General features: G+C 47.0%; 2 protein-coding genes across 2 annotated transcripts in view; one reads left to right on the top strand and one right to left on the bottom strand.

Moving 5' to 3' along the window:
- Nucleotides 1-17,012, bottom strand: part of PHF13 (PHD finger protein 13) — a gene marked incomplete at its 5' end in the record, with an annotated part of 55,478 nt that overhangs the window by 37,097 nt on the left and 1,369 nt on the right.
- Nucleotides 15,686-17,012, top strand: part of KLHL21 (kelch like family member 21) — an 81,135-nt gene continuing 79,808 nt past the window's right edge. The window contains exon 1 of the mRNA XM_082273315.1: nucleotides 15,686-15,796. The gene's annotated coding sequence lies outside the window, so the exon portion shown is untranslated. The remainder of the gene's footprint in view (nucleotides 15,797-17,012) is intronic.

The raw sequence follows: 17,012 nt of genomic DNA, 5'->3' as shown, positions 1-17,012 counted from the left end.
GCTGAAAACAATCCCTGTGTACACATATACTGTATACAGAGGATACATTATACATGGCCATAGTATGCTGAGAACTGTCACTGATACTTTGTATCCTTCTTAAGATGCAATAAAGAATAGAAATGTGCTGCCACCATCTGTTCTGGATTTATATATATAGAATTATTTACATACATTATACACTGTATACAGACACACGGACCATCAGCTAGGCGGAATCCCTGATTTTTACTGCCCCTCCCCCAAACCACATGTAAGCAAAGATCCTAAAGCGGTATTAAGGCGAGGTTGACATCCAAGCGGTTGATGCATTTTTTTTACAGCGCATTTTGCGTTTTTGAAAATGCGTTTTTTTTTTTTTTTTATTTGCTAATAGGAAAGGCTCATCAGCTGTCAGCTTTCTAGTCCTTAACCGCTTGCTGACCAGCCGCCTTAGTTTTACTGCGGCGGGTCTGCTCTGTCCTGCAAAAATGACGTACCTGTACGTCGCTTCACAGGACCGCTAGCGGGGGGACAGGCCACATCATTGGCAACATGGGGAGCCAATGAGCGGGTCCAGCGGGTGCAATTGCCGCCAGGCACCCGCGATCGCTCCCCGTAGAGACAGAACGGCGGTCTGCTGTTATAAACACAGCAGACCGCTGTTCTGTCAGTAATGAACACAGGGATCCTCCTATTTAGGATCACGGGTCTCTGTGTTCATCCACCAAGCCCATCCTCCACACAGTTAGAAAGCCCCCCCTAGGCCAGTGATGGTGAACCTTGGCACCCCCAGATGTTTTGGAACTACATTTCCCATGATGCTCCACTACACTGCAGAGTGCATGAGCATCATGGGAAATGTAGTTCCAAAACATCTGGGGGTGCCAAGGTTCACCATCACTGGCCTAGGCTCACACGTAACCCTTTGATCGCCTCTGTTAACCCCTTCCCTGCCAGTGTCATTATTACAGTAACAGTGCATATTTTTAGCACTGATTACTGTAGTAATGTCACTGGTCCCCCCAAAAAATGTCAGTCAGGGGTCCGATCTGTCCACCGCAATGTCGCAGTCCCGCTAAAAATCGCAGATCGCCGCCATTACTAGTAGAAAAATAAATAAAAATTACATAAATCCTTCCCCTAGTTTGTAAACGTGATAACTTTTGCGCAAACCAATCAAATTACACTTATTGGGATTTTTTTTTTACCAAAACTATGTAGAAGAATACAAATTGGCCTAAAATGATGAAAAAATTGGATTTTTTTTTTTTTATTGGGAATGTTATAAAGCAGAATGTGAAAAATAGTGTTTTTTTTTTAAAATCAGAATTCTCGCTGTTTTTTTGTTTATAGCGCAAAAAATAAAAATCGCACAGGTGATCAAATACCACCAAAAGAAAGCTCTGTTTGTGGGGAAAAAAGGACGTAAATTTATTTGGGTAGAGCGTCGCACGACCGCGCAATTGTCCGTTAAAATAACGCAGTGCCGTATTGGAAAAAATGGCCTGGTCATGGGGGGGGGGGGGGCAAATCCTTCCGGTCCAGAAGTGGCTAAAGTGGTTTAGACCACAGTAAATGCATAATGTGCTAGTATGCATCGCATACTAGCACAATATGTGAAACTTACCTGAAAACAAAGCATTCCTGCCATGCGGTGTAATCTATCTATCTTGACCCGGTCTTCCCTCCGGGTCCGCGGTCTCTGGCTGTGTGACAGGCCGATGCCGCAATGACGTCACTCCCGCGCATGCATGGGGGGGGGGGAGCTGTCATTTGCGGCACAGGTATCTAAAGAAACTGTGGCGGTTCCTTCTAAGCGCATTGTGCCAATGACGTCATCGGCTGCGTGTAATGTAAATATCTACTATACGGTGCAAGTTTAGGAGTTTTTTACAGCATCTATAGGTAAGCCTCATTATAGGATCACCTATAGGTACACATTTTGGGTTTGACTTTACTTCCTTTTTAACCCTAACCCTAGCCTCTAAACCTGGTCCAGGTAAATGTTAGGGAAAGGGTTAAGGGCTACGGTTAAGGGTCAATGTTAGGGTTAAATTTTAGGGTTAAGGGTTAGGTTTACATTTTAGGGTTAAATGTTAGGGTTAGGATTAGGGACTAGGATTAGTGGTAATTATTACTGCTAACCATAACCCTAGCAACTAACCCTAACATTTTTACCCTTGACCTTAATCCTAGTCAATGTTAGGGTACAGTTAAGGACTAGGGTTAGGGTTAAATGTTAGGGTTAAGGGCTAGCGTTAGGGTTAAAGGTTAAGGTTAAATGTTAGGTTAAGGACTAGGATTAGGGTTAAATGTTAGGACTAGTGTTAAGGGTTAAACTGTTAGGGTTAAGGGCTAGGGTTAAACCTAAAAATTACAGCTAACCATAACTCTAACATTTAACCCTAACCCTAGTCTTTAACCTAGCCATAATATTTAACCCTAGCCCTTAACCCTAACATGTAACCTTAACCCTAACCCTAGCCCTTAACCCTAACATTTAACCTTAACCCTAGTTTATAACCCTAGTCCGGTTTAATGTTAGGGTTAAGGGCTAGGGTTAGGGTTAAGGTTACATGTTAGGGTTAGGGGCTAGGGTTAAATATTTGGGTTAGGGGCTAGGGTCAAGGTTAAATGTTAGGGTTAGGGGCTAGGGTTAAATATTAGGGTTAGGGGCTAGGGTTAAATATTAGGGTTAGGGGCTAGGGTTAAATATTAGGGTTAGGGGCTAGGGTTAAATATTAGGGTTAGGGGCTAGGGTTAAATATTAGCATTAGGGGCTATGGTTAGGGTTAAATATTAGGGTTAGGGGCTAGGGTTAAATATTAGGGTTAGGGGCTAGGGTTAAGGTTAACTATTAGGGTTAGGGGCTAGGGTTAAATATTAGGGTTAGGGGCTAGGGTTAAATATTAGGGTTAGGGGCTAGGGTTAAGGTTAACTATTAGGGTTAGGGGCTAGGGTTAAATATTAGGGTTAGGGGCTAGGGTTAAATATTAGGGTTAGGGGCTAGGGTTAAATATTAGGGTTAGGGGCTAGGGTTTAGGTTAACTATTAGGGTTAGGGGCTAGCATTAAATATTAGGGTTAGGGGCTAGGGTTAAGGTTAACTATTAGGGTTAGGGGCTAGGGTTAAATATTAGGGTTAGGGGCTAGGGTTAAATATTAGGGTTAGGGGCTAGGGTTAAATATTAGGGTTAGGGGCTAGGGTTAAATATTAGGGTTAGGGGCTAGGGTTAAATATTAGGGTTAGGGGCTAGGGTTAAATATTAAGGTTAGGGGCTAGACTTAGGGTTAAATGTTAGGGTTAGGGCTAAGGGTTAGGTTTAAATGTTAGGGTTAGACGTTAGGATTAGGATTAAGGGCTAGGGTTAGTGGTAATTGTTGCTGCTAACCATAACCCTAGCCCCCTAACCCTAATCCTTAACCCTAACCCTAACATTTAACCCTAGTCTGGTTAAATGTTAGGGTTACAGTTAAGGACTAGGGTTAGGGTTAAATGTGAGGATTAGTGTTTAGGGTTAAATCTTAGGGTAATCCTAAAGGTTACTGCTAACCATAACCTTAACATTTCACCATAACCCTAGCTTCTAACCCTAGTCTGATTAAATGTTCGTGTTAAGGGCTAGGGTTAGGTTTAAGGTTTCATGTTAGGGTCCAGGGGTAAGGACTAAGGTTAGGGTTAAGGGCTAGGGTTAAGGTTACATGTTAGGGTTAGGGGCTAGGGTTAGGGTTTAATGTTAGGAGCTAGGGTTAGGGTTAAATGTTAGGGTTAGATGTTAGGGTTAGGATTAAGGGCTAGGGTTAGTGGTAGTTGTTGCTGCTAACCATAACCCTAGCCCCTAACCCTAATCCTTAACCCTAACATCTAACCATAAACCTTAACCCCAGTCTGGTAAAATGTTAGGGTTACAGTTAAGGACTAGGGTTAGGGTTAAATGTTACAGTTAAGGGTGAGGGTTAAATGTTAGGATTAGTGTTAAGGGTTAAATGTTAAGGTTAATCCTAAAGTTTACTGCTAACCATAACCCTAACATTTCACCCTTAACCCTAACATTTAACCTTAACCCTAGCTTCTAACCCAAGTCTGGTTAAATGTTAGGGTTAAGGACTATGGTTAGGGTTAAGGGATAGGTTTATGGTTAAGATTACATGTTGGGGGCTAGGGTTAAGGACTATGGTTAGGGTTAAAGGATAGGGTTAGGGTTAAGATTACATGTTGGGGGCTAGGGTTAAGGGCTAGGGTTAGGGTTAAGGGCTAGGGTTAAAGTTACATGTTAGGGTTAGGGGCTAGGTTTATATGTTAGGGTTAAATGTTAGGGTTAGGATTAAGGGCTAGGGTTAGTGGTAATTGTTGCTGCTAACCATAACCCTAGCCCCTAACCCTAGTTCTTAACCCTAACATCTAACCATAACATTTTACCCTAGCCCTTAACCCTAGTCTGGTTAAATGTTAGGGTTACAGTTAAGGACTAGGGTTAGAGTTAAATGTTACAGTTAAGGGTTAGGGTTAAATGTTAGGATTAACCCTACAAGTTACCGCTAACCATAACCCTAACATTTCACCCTTAACCCTAACATTTAACCCTAACCCTAGTCTTTAATTTAACCATAAGATTTAACCCTAACCCTAACCCTAGTTGGGGTAAATGTTAGGGTTAGTGTTAAATGTTAGGGTTAAAGGTTAGGGTTAACCCCAACAGTTACCGCTAACCATAACCCTAGCATGTGCCTTTAACCCTAGTATTTAACCTTAGCCCTTAACCATAAACCTTACATTTAACCCTTACATTTAACCACAACCCCAGCCCCTAACCCTAACATTTAATACGAACCCCCTGTCATACATTCCTATTAGCGTGTGTGGGATTTGCAACACTAAATAGAAAAACGAGGAACACAAAAAAGTGGCTACAAATATTTTCTGTAATAAATTAGAGTTGTTTGTGGTACGCGGTGCACAGAGGAACGCCATTCAGAGGGTTTACATCCATTATATATTAATCAATCAAAATCCTAATGTGTGTAAATATGTTAAAGTCCAACTCCATCCCTAAGTGTATTGCAGAGTCCCAGGCTTTCTCTTATTTCCAGGACAGGAAGTGAAGGGAAATCTCTCCATAGAACACAGAGAACAATAAAAACCTGACAGGGGATCTAATTCTCTAGGACAGAAACAGTCTGGTGTGGAGTTGGGCTTTGTGTTGTCAGCTCTTCCTGCACAATAAACATACAGAGGGGTCGCCCTTTAAGCACCTGGCACCGACTTCTCACTTGGCCGCCCTGACATGATCACACCCAGTACAGGATGTGTGAGTGCGGAGAGTGGGGTGCAGGGAGTGGAGTGCAGGGAGGTGTGGGCAGTGCAGGGAGGTATGGGGAGTGCAGGGATTGGGAGTGCAGGGAGTGTGTGGAACGGAGTACAGGGATTGGAGTGCGGGGAGAGTGGGAAGTGCGGGGAGAGTGGGAAGTGCTGGGAGCCGAGTGCAGGGAGCTGAGTGCAGGGAGCCGAGTGCAGATAGGTTGGGAAGTGCGGGGAGTGCAGGGAGTGCGGAGGGTGGAGTGCAGGGAGAGTGGGGAGTGGAGTGCAGAGAGTAGTGAGAGCAGAATGCAGGGAGCCTAGGGAGACAAGTGCAGTGAGGTGCGGGGAGTGCAGGTAGTGGAGTGGAGGGAGAATGGGGAGTGGAGTGTGGGGAGTGCAGGGAGTAGTGAGAACGGAATGCAGGGAGTACGGAAAGTGGAGTGCAGGGAGAGTGGGGAATGCCGGGAGCAGAATGCAGGGAGAGTGAGGAGAGGAGTGAGGGGAGTGCAGGGAGTAGTGAGAGTGGAATGCAGAGAGTGGAGTGTAAGGAGGTGCAGGGAGAGGAGTACAGAGAGATTGGGGAGTGGAGTGCAGAGAGGTGCGAGAAGTGCCGGAATATTGGGGAGAGGGGAGTGTGGGGAGTGGAGTGCAGGGAGGTGCAGGGAGTGTGGGGAGTGGAGTGCAGGGAGTGTGGGGAACGGAGTGCAGGGAGGTGCGGGGAGTGCAGGGAGTGTGGGGAGTGGAGTGCAGAGAGGTGCGAGAAGTGCTGGAATATTGGGGAGAAGGGAGTGTGGGGAGTGGAGTGCAGGGAGGTGCGGGGAGTGCAGGGAGTGTGGGGAGTGGAGTGCAGGGAGGTGCGGGGAGTGCAGGGAGTGTGGGGATTGGGGTGCAGGGAGTGTGGGGAGTGGAGTGCAGGGAGGTGCGGGGTGTGTGGGGAGTGGAGTGCAGGGAGGTGCGGGGAGTGCAGGGAGTGTAGGGAGTGGAGTGCAGGGAGGTGCGGGGAGTGTAGGGAGTGTGGGGATTGGGGTGCAGGGAGTGTGGGGATTGGAGTGCAGGGAGTGTGGGGATTGGAGTGCAGGGAGTGTGGGGAGTGGAGTGCAGGGAGTGTGGGGATTGGAGTGCAGGGAGTGTGGGGATTGGAGTGCAGGGAGTGTGGGGAGTGGAGTGCAGGGAGTGTGGGGATTGGGGTGCAGGGAGTGTGGGGGAACTCAAGTCTTCCCAAAGTTGCACAGAACTGTCACATGACAGCGGGCCGCCATCTTGATCAGCTACAACCGCAGAATTCCTCGTAGCCACACGTAACAAAGGGACGGGGATGCCGGTGACATGAATGACCTACTTTGCCCACATGGCCAACCTTTGTTCATCTTCATTACTAATTATTCCCAATTATTGATCATTATATAGGGCTATATATAGGCATTAGGCTGTATGTACACGGCTCGTGACCATTGACCAGGGGCTGCCGCCAGCATGTCTAAGTACTGCACACTGTGTGCGAACTGCAGCAGCTGTCATCATCGACCCAATATCACCGCATGGCCAACCTTCACTCACACGTTTCCGGTGCGCTTTAAGTCTAGGTTCACACTGAATGCGGCATTGAAATTGTGCAATGTTAGTGCGACTTGGCTGACATCTGTGCAACTTCATGCGCAGAGGTCTATGCAAGTCGCACCTGAAAATCGCCAGAAGTAGTGCAGGAACTACTTTTTCATGTCGTTGTGGCTCCACAAAGTCGGCATTGCCGACTCCAGCTGGTACCAAAAATGGGGCGCTATTCCTCCAGCTGGTACCAACAATGGGGCGCTAGTCCTCTAGCTGGTACCAACAATGGGGCACTATTCCTCCCGCTGGTACCAACAATGAGGCGCTTTTCCTGCAGCTGGTACCAACAATGAGGCCCTATTCCTTCAGCTGGTACCAACAATGAGGCCCTATTCCTCCAGCTGGTACCAACAATGAGGCCCTATTCCTCCAGCTGGTACCAACAATGGGGCACTATTCCTCCAGCTGCTACCAACAATGGGGCGTTATTTCTCCAGCTGGTACCAACAATGGGGCACTATTCCTTCCTCTTTTACCAACAATGAGGCGCTATTCCTCCAGCTGATACCAATGCTATTCCTCCGGCCTGTACCAACAATGGGGCACTATTCCTCCATCTGGTACCAACAATGAGGTGGTATTCCTCCAGCTGGTACCAACAATGGGGTGCTATTCCTCCATCTGGTACCAACAATGAGGTGGTATTCCTCCATCTGGTACCAACAATGGGGCGCTATTCCTCCAGCTGGTACCAACAATGGGGTGCTATTCCTCCATCTGGTACCAACAATGGGGTGCTATTCCTCCATCTGGTACCAACAATGATGTGGTATTCCTCCATCTGGTACCAACAATAGGGCGCTATTCCTCCAGCTGGTACCAACAATAGGGTGCTATTCCTCCAGCTGGTACCAACAATGGGGTGCTATTCCTCCAGCTGGTACCAACAATGGAGTGCTATTCCTCCAGCTGGTACCAACAATGGGGCGCTATTCCTCCAGCTGGTACCAACAATAGGGTGCTATCCCTCCAGCTGGTACCAACAATGAGGTGGTATTCCTCCATCTGGTACCAACAATAAGGCGCTATTCCTCCAGCTGGTACCAACAATGGGGTGCTATTCCTCCAGCTGGTACCAACAATAAGGCGCTATTCCTCCAGCTGGTACCAACAATGGGGCACTATTCCTCCCGCTGGTACCAACAATGAGGCGATATTCCTCCAGCTGGTACCAACAATGGGGTGCTATTCCTCCAGCTGCTACCAACAATGGGGCGCTATTCCTCCAGCTGGTACCAACAATGGGGCGCTATTCCTCCAGCTGGTACCAACAATGGGGTGGTATTCCTCCATCTGGTACCAACAATGAGGTGGTATTCCTCCATCTGGTACCAACAATAGGGCACTATTCCTCCAGCTGGTACCAACAATGGGGTGCTATTCCTCCAGCTGGTACCAACAATGGGGCGCTATTCCTCCAGCTGGTACCAACAATGGGGCGCTATTCCTCCAGCTGGTACCAGCAATGAGGTGGTATTCCTCCATCTGGTACCAACAATAGGGCACTATTCCTCCAGCTGGTACCAACAATGAGGTGGTATTCCTCCATCTGGTACCAACAATAAGGCACTATTCCTCCAGCTGGTACCAACAATGGGGTGCTATTCCTCCAGCTGGTACCAACAATAAGGCGCTATTCCTCCAGCTGGTACCAATAATGAGGCACTATTCCTCCCGCTGGTACCAACAATGAGGCGATATTCCTCCAGCTGGTACCAACAATGGGGTGGTATTCCTCCATCTGGTACCAACAATGGGGCGCTATTCCTCCAGCTGGTACCAACAATGAGGTGGTATTCCTCCATCTGGTACCAACAATGGGGCGCTATTCCTCCATCTGGTACCAACAATGGGGCGCTATTCCTCCAGCTGGTACCAACAATGAGGTGGTATTCCTCCATCTGGTACCAACAATGGGGCACTATTCCTCCAGCTGGTACCAACAATGAGGTGGTATTCCTCCATCTGGTACCAACAATGAGGTGGTATTCCTCCATCTGGTACCAACAATAGGGCACTATTCCTCCAGCTGGTACCAACAATGGGGTGCTATTCCTCCTATTAAAACAAATGATGGGGTATTGCTTACTCCTACTGAAGGCAGGCATTATCTTCTCCCTCTGGCCACAGTCCGGCCCCCCTAAAGCCTGAAGGACAGTAAACTGGCCCTTTTTTTTTGGGAAGTTTGGAGATCCCTGCTTTAGAATAATGTTACATTGTTACATAGTGAGGCTGAAAAAAGATTCAAGTCCACCTAGTTTAACCCCACATTATTCCACATGGCAAAACACTTGTCTTCTTGCCTCATCTGGGGTGCCATCACCAATGAATGGAAACACAAACGCGATATACGCTTCTATAGCGCATTTTGTAAAAGCACACAAAAACGTGCAACTTTGCCTGTGTTTAGAAGAATGCACAGGTGTCAATGGAATCTAAAGGTGTCATAGATGTTCTATGGTAGCCTATGCTGAGGAAGACTTGGCCTCCTTTCTAGATGCTGTTGATTCCCCCCCCCCCCCCCCCCCCAATTGACCCCTGCTTATAGTGCTAAGCTTGATGGGCCTATCATTGCTGCAGAGGTACGGTCCGCTTTGCTATCACTCCAGCCGGTAAGACTCCTGGGCCAGATGGCCTGCCTGCAGAATTCTATAAGACCTATGTAGAAGATTTGCTGGCACGGGTCCATGAGATGTTGAGTCAGTCCCTAAGTTCTGGAAGCCTCCCCCCCTCTATGTCCGAGGCAGTGGTGGTGGTACTGCTCAAGCCCGGGCGGGACCCTGATTTATGTTCATCATATCGGCCAAACTCCTGATTGAACGTAGATGCAAAAATCTTGGCAAAGGTTCTTGCCAACCATTTGAATTCTGTCATCTCGGCCCTAGTTGACGGTGATCAATCTGGATTCATCCCAGGTAAGGGCACTGATATTTATATTCGTAGACTCTTCCCGCATATTGCCCTGACCTCTCCGGGTGACACCACGGTGGTGGCCTCCCTCGACGCCGAAAAGGCCTTTGATTCTGTTGAGTGGAGCTACCTATGGGCTGTTTTGGTTTGGACCCGCTTCATCTCGTGGATCCGTTTGTTATACTCAGCTTCGACAGCAAGAATCCGTACTAACAACAACCTGTCCTCTCCTTTTCCCCTCTATCGGGGTACTCGCCAGGGATGCCCCCTCTCTCCAGGGCTTTTCACCCTGGCAATGGATCCACTCGCGTCGACTCTGCGGGCAGCTCTGGAGGTCCAGTGAATACGGGTCGGAGCCCTGATGAAAAAAATAGCACTATACGCAGATGAAGCCCTTTTATTTTTGAGAGACCCTTTCTCTTCTTTACAGGACGCACTTAGGATAGCAAATTATTTTGGTGCCTTCTCTGGGATAGATATCAACTGGGACAAGTCCATTCTTTTTCCCCATGGTACTTGGTCATCCCCTCCTGTTACAAACACCCCACTTGTGAGGACCACTGAATTTAGCTACCTCGGTATACGTGTTGGCACCACTACTCAGAAACTTCTGGAACTTAACCTGTGGCCCGTTAAGTTCCCTGTCCCAGAGATGCACCACATGGCGGACTCTTCCGTTATCCACTTTTGGTAGAGATAACCTGCTTAAAATGATCTACTTACCCAAATTCCTCTATATTTTCCACAATACCCCAGTAACTATCCCCAAATCCTTTTTTAATAGACTGGATGCTATAGTGGGTGCATTTATTTGGGCTGGAAGGCCACCATGTCTAGCCTGATCAACATTAAGACTCCCCCTTGCTCCGGGGGACTTTCCCTACCTGATTTTCGATTATACTATTGGCTGCGGTGTTGGTCACTGTGCAATGGTGGTTCTCTCAGCCAAAATACAATCTGGTGGTCACCCTTGAGGTGGCTGTGGTAGGCTCCTATGCCGCCCTCAGCAACTTGGTTTTTCGAGGGCCCCGGGCCCATCCTGCACTTACTGGCTTGATGAGAACTATCATTGCAGTCTGACTACAGGTATGGGCCAAATATCGTAAGCCTTCAACATATTCACCCCATATGCCTCTCTGGGCCAACCCCACCCTATCCCATCTACGTCTGATACCTGACCCTCATATCTGGGCCTCCCGAGGAATAGTGAGTCTTAAACACATCTTCTCTAACGGTACCTTAAAAAGCTTTCTCGAACTAAAGGCTGAATTTAGTCTGCCCAATAAAATGCTGTTCAGGTACTTGCAGCTTCGGCATGCAGTGCTTTCGCACTTCTCTACCCCTGTTGTTCTTGAATCTGAGCCGTTAGAAAGGCTCCTGACCACAAGAAAGCTGGTGAGGCCTCTGTCCTCCATCTACCTCCGTCTGTCCGTTGCTCATCTCGTCAAATTGGACAAGTTATATCATAAATGGCGGACAGACATACTGGACCTCACTGAAGAGGAATGAGAGGATTGTGTAGGCCATTATGCCACTACTATGGTGTCAACCAAGGACAGGTTTGCCCAGCTTAAGTTCCTTCACATTATACCCCTGCCTATCTGGCTAGTATATACCCTGCTGTCAGTTACCTATGCAACAGTCTTATGGCACTCTCTTTCAAATGGTGTGGACATGTCCTAAAATTCAGGGGAACTGGGCCTCTGTGGTGGAAGCCATAAATCATACATGCGATCTGCATCGCTTAGTCTGGATCCCAAGGTTTGCCTGTTGGGGATAATGGACGGTGCAGAGCTAGGTCATTCTACTAAGTTATTTATTTTCTTCTCATCTTTCAATGCCCGGAGGGAAATCTTTCTCAAATGAAAGTCGGTACTACCCCCCCACAGTGGCTTCCTGGCATGAAGTCATTAATACCGTGATCTCTATACTGGCTTACCTATGAGAGCCGTAATTGCCCTAGGAAAGTTGATAAAATATGGTTGGCCTGGATAGACTTCTGGGGTACCTGATCCGAGATCTGCAGGGCTGCTTGCTCACCTTCATTGGAGTTGATTGCCCCCTATGTATATGGGCTGATTTTTCTGTTCCCCCATCCCCTCCCTCTCCTCTGCTACCCTACTTTCTCTCATCTTCCTCCCTAGTCCCACTCGCAAATGTATTCTCCCCCCCCCCCCCCCCCATCCTCACTGAAATCCCGAACGATGTTGCTTTCTACTAATGTCTATGTTGTAATACCACTCATCACTGAATTTACAGTAAATAATTAATGTCTCTTCCACTGAATCTCATGTCTACAGTACCCTGACCCTGGTTGTCCCGATTTAACATACTGTACTTTAACCACTTGCCGATCCCCCCGCTGCAGATATACTGCAGCAGGCTAGCTCCGCTGCGCGAATCGCCATACCTGTAAGGCGATCGGCGAGAGCGATCCTGGGGGCAAGCACGCGCGCGCGCCCCCATTAGCCATTGGGGAAGCTGACTCATGGGGCCAGTCAGCTGCGATTGCCACCGGGCACCCGCACTCGCTCCCCGTGAAGAGAGAACGGTGGTCTGCTGTTGTAAACACATCGCAGAGGCGATCAAATACCACTAAAAGAAAGCTCTATTTGTGGGGGGGGGGGGGGGGGGTAGGACATGAATTTTATTTGGGTACGGCGTCGCACGACCGTGCAATTTTCCGTTAAAGGAAAGCATTGCCGAATCGCAAAGAATGGCCTGGTCATTAAGGGGGAAAATGTTCCGGTCCAGAAGTGGTTAACATACAAACGGCCGCCCTGATGTAGGAATTTAAATAGAATGTAACAAAAAAAAATATTATTATTAATAATAATAATATTATTATTTATTATTATTATGAAAAATATTTACTATTATTTATTATGATTAAATCCTTCCGGTCCAGAAGCGGTTAAATCCTTACTCTGATATGTATCTAGAGTACATTTACCAGCTGTAGTTGTTGTACTTGGTTTTTCCCAATAAACACTGCTTGTAAAAAATAAAAAAATAAAAATAAGAAATAAAAAAGTGTCATAGATGTATGAGGGGAATTGGATGACACTACAGGCATGTGCTCGTTGGAAGGATTGGGCCGGTACCAGCGGGGCGTACATGTTTATGCGCTGAGCACCACCCCAGACGCTGAATTTCCCTACAGAGAACGATTATTTCTTTTTTCTAGACATTTATATATAGCACCACCAATTTACGCAGCACTTTACATTATGTACATTCACATCAGTCCCTGCCACCAAAGAGCTTACAATCTAAGAGGTCCCCAACTCACATACATAAACATACTAGGGACAATTTAGACAGGAACCAGTTACCCTACCAGCAATGTGTTTGCAGTGTACAGTGCATCCGGAAAGTATTCACAGTGCTTCACTTTTTCCACATTTTGTTATGTTACGGCCTTATTACAAAATGGATTAAATTCATTCTTTTCCTCAAAATTCTGCAAACAATCCCCCATAATGACAATGTGAAAGAAGTTTGTTACAAATCTTTGCAAATTTGTTAAAAATAAAAAAAATCACATGTACAGAAGTATCACAGCCTTTACCATGACACTGAAAATTGAGCTCAGGTGCATCCTGTTTCCACTGATCATCCTTGAGATGTTTCTACAACTTGATTAGAGTCCACCTGTGGTAAATTCAGTTGATTGGACGTGATTTGGAAAGGCACACACCTGTCTATATAAGGTCCCACAGTTAACAGTGCATGTCAGAGCACAAACCAAGCCATTAAGTCCAAGGAATTGTCTGTAGACCTCTGAGACAGGATTGTATGTTGGCACAGATCTGGGGAAGAGCACAGAAAAATTTCTGCAGCATTGAAGGTCCCAATGGGCACAGTGGCCTCCATCATCCGTAAATGGAAGAAGTTTGGAACCACCAGGACTCTTCCTAGAGTGGGCCGCCCGGTCAAACTGAGCGATCGGAGGAGAAGGGCCTTAGTCAGGGAGGTGACCAAGAACCCGATGGTCACTCTGACAGAGCTCCAGTGTTTCTCTGTGGAGAGAGGAGAACCTTCCAGAAGAACAACCATCTCTGCAGCACTCCGCCAATCAGGCCTGTATGGTAGAGTGGCCAGAGAAGCCACTCCTCAGTAAAAGGCACATGGCAGCCCGTCTAGAGTTTGCCAAAAGGCACCTGAAGGACTCTCAGACCACGAGAAACAAAATTCTCTGTTCTGATGAAACAAAGATTTAACTTTTTGGCCAGAATGGCAAGCGCCATGTCTGGAGGAAACCAGGCACCGCTCATCACCTGGTAAATACTATCCCTACAGTGAAGCATGGTGGTGGCAGCATCATGCTGTGGGGATGTTTTTCAGTGGCAGGAACTGGGAGACTAGTCAGGATCGAGGGAAAGATGAATGCAGCAATGTACAGAGACATCCTTGATGAAAACCTGCTCCTGAGTGCTCTGGAATACAGACTGGGGTGAAGGTTCATCTTCCAACAGGACAACGACCCTAAGCAAACAGCTAAGATAACAAAGGAGTGGCTATGGGACAACTCTGTGAATGCCCTTGAGTGACCCAGCCAGAGTCCAGAGTTGAACCCGATTGAACATCTCTGGAGAGATCTGAAAATGGCTGTGCACCGACGCTCCCCATTCAACCTGATGGAGCTTGAGAGGTCCTGCATAGAAGAATGGGAGAAATTGCCCAAAAATAGGTGTGCCAAGCTTGTAGCATCATACTCAAAAATACTGGAGGCTGTAATTGGTGCCAAAGGAGCTTCACCAAAGTATTGAGCAAAGGGTGTGAATACTTATGTACATGGGATTATTTTTTTATTTTTTATTTTTAATAAATTAGCAAATATTTCAAACAAACTTCTTTTGGGTATCTATTTACTCGGCGTGACATCATCTTTCACAATATACAAAAAAAATGGGCTAACTTTACTGTTTCGTTTTTTTGAAATGCAGTGAAATGTGATTTTTCGTAGTTTTTCCCCAAAGAAAATTGCGTTTTAAAGACTGCTGCGCAAATACCGCGTGACAAAAAATATTGCAATGACCGCCATTTTATTCTCCAGAGTCTTTGCTAAAAAAAATTATATATATATAATGTTTGGGGGTTCTAAGTAGTTTTCTAGGAAAAAATACTGATTTTAACTTGTAAACAAAAGTGTCAGAAATAGGCCTGGGACTTAGGTGGTTAATAGCACTTTAAATCAAGAACCCCAGCGCTGCAAGGCAATAATCACAAGCTGCCCAGCAATTGTGATCATTTGCAGTCCCTGAGGACCACTTTAGACAGGAGCCAATTAACCTACCGGCATGCTTTTGCAGTGTGGAAGGAAACCCATACAAGCACAAGGAGAACATGCAAACTCCATGCAGATGGTGTCCTGACTGGTATTCAAACCAAAGACCCCAGCGCTGCAAGGCGATAATCACAGAGCTGCCCAACAATGGCGATCACTCAGCCTAGAAGGCAGATTGCCCACAGACCTCCAAATCTTTTCCCCGATCCAACCATAAATAGCCGGATCAGGCCCAGGACACGCCACCAGCCCCTGGCCCCTCCCCCAGGCTGCTGTCAGATATGGAGGAGTAGACTTGGAGGCAGCTCAGACAGCAGCAGCTCAGAGGCTGCATACCAGGACAATGCTATTCATTCAGCCTGGACTGTTCCATTAGCCTTCCATTAACAGGGGGAGGAGGGGGGGGGGTCTTTTTGGCCCCTGTGCCCCATTAACATCCTTTTCCAGATCCTTAAATATAACCAAGAATGGATTTACGGATTATTAGGTCAAGGCGGAAGGGGTGACCATGTCCTTTTTAAATAAAGTCCATCGATCGTGTTTTTGGAGGGGAGACAGCAGCTCCCCCCCCTCCGCCCAGGGCTGCGATGGAGCGGCCCAAGTTTAACAGCTCTTGCAGGCTGCATCAGAAATAGCTCCTTTGCAGGGGGGAGGAATGTGAAGTCTTTGGCAGATAGACTAATCCAAAGGTGAAGCAGCACAACCTATGTAAGTAGCTCTATCTATGCATGTCTATGGCCAGTACATTGGGCGGGGGCCTGGTGCCTGGACAGTCAGACCTGATGCCAAGGCTTGCAGAACGCGCACCCTGCATGCCGGCTCTGCTGCCAGGCATTGGACTTTATATTAGTCTTCAGTGGCGATTTCAGGGAACGGTGCAGCCGCAGCGAAAAACAATGACCAAATCCCCCCTCCCTTCCCCGTGGGGCTTCGTAGGCTATATTGAGAATGCGATGAGCGTAGGAATACGCCGCCTTCGAAAACCTGAGACTCAAAAGGGGCGGCTGCGTAGCTTGCTGGGATTTGAAAAACAGTTCTGATCGTCCTCCCGGGCCAGCCCCCAGGTGGATCAATATCACAGATGGAAACAAATTTGCTTTATTAGAGTAACAAAAATGTATTTGAGTAAACAAATAAATACATTGTAGCAGTTCTGCGAAAACTGAAACATTTTGGATCATGCCAACCTATGGGCGTACCGGAGGTCTCGGAGCTCCGTCCAAACAAAAACTTTTTTCTGTAGTTACGGTGGAGTTGTTTAGATCTCTAAATAATATAGAAGGTGAAATTGATGATACATTTTGTATCCATTTCTGGAACTAATATGCAAATTAACTGATCTCCAAAGAGGGAAGCCTAATGCCCCATACACACGTGCAGATTATCTGCAGACTTTTGTCTTTAGACTTACCTTTTCTATGTAGTGCAAGGGCCTGCCGGATTGCATACAAATTGAAAGTGTTTAGGTTTGACCTCATATTATATGGTTTTGGTAAGTCTGCAGACAAAAGTCTGCAGATAATCTGCATGTGTGTATGGGGCATAAGAGGGTTTTGTATCTGTCTCTGCCCTTCTTCAGGATCACCGGTAGTCATGTGGTGTCTATCCCCTCCCCCTCTGCCATGGCATCTCCTTGAGACACCCAAAAGGTTGTTTTTTTTTCTGTGCACGCCCTTCTTCAGGATCACCAGGAGTCACGTGGTATTTGTCCCCTCCCCCTCTACCATGGCATCTCCTTGAGACACCCAGAAGGTTTTTTCTCTGTGCCCGCCCTTCTTCAGGATCACCAGGAGTCACGTGGTATTTGTCCCCTCCCCCTCTGCCATGGCATCTTCTTGAGACCCCCAGAAGGGTTCTGTATGTGTGCCCACCCTTCAGTATCATCAGGAGTCATATGGTGTCTGTCCCTACCCCTTCTGCCATG

The sequence above is a fragment of the Pelophylax lessonae genome (assembly GCF_965119305.1).
Source record: "Pelophylax lessonae genome assembly, chromosome: 12".
NCBI classification, from domain to species: Eukaryota; Metazoa; Chordata; class Amphibia; order Anura; family Ranidae; genus Pelophylax; species Pelophylax lessonae.
Note: the sequence above shows the minus strand (reverse complement) of the source record. Positions and strands in the feature narration are given on the sequence as shown.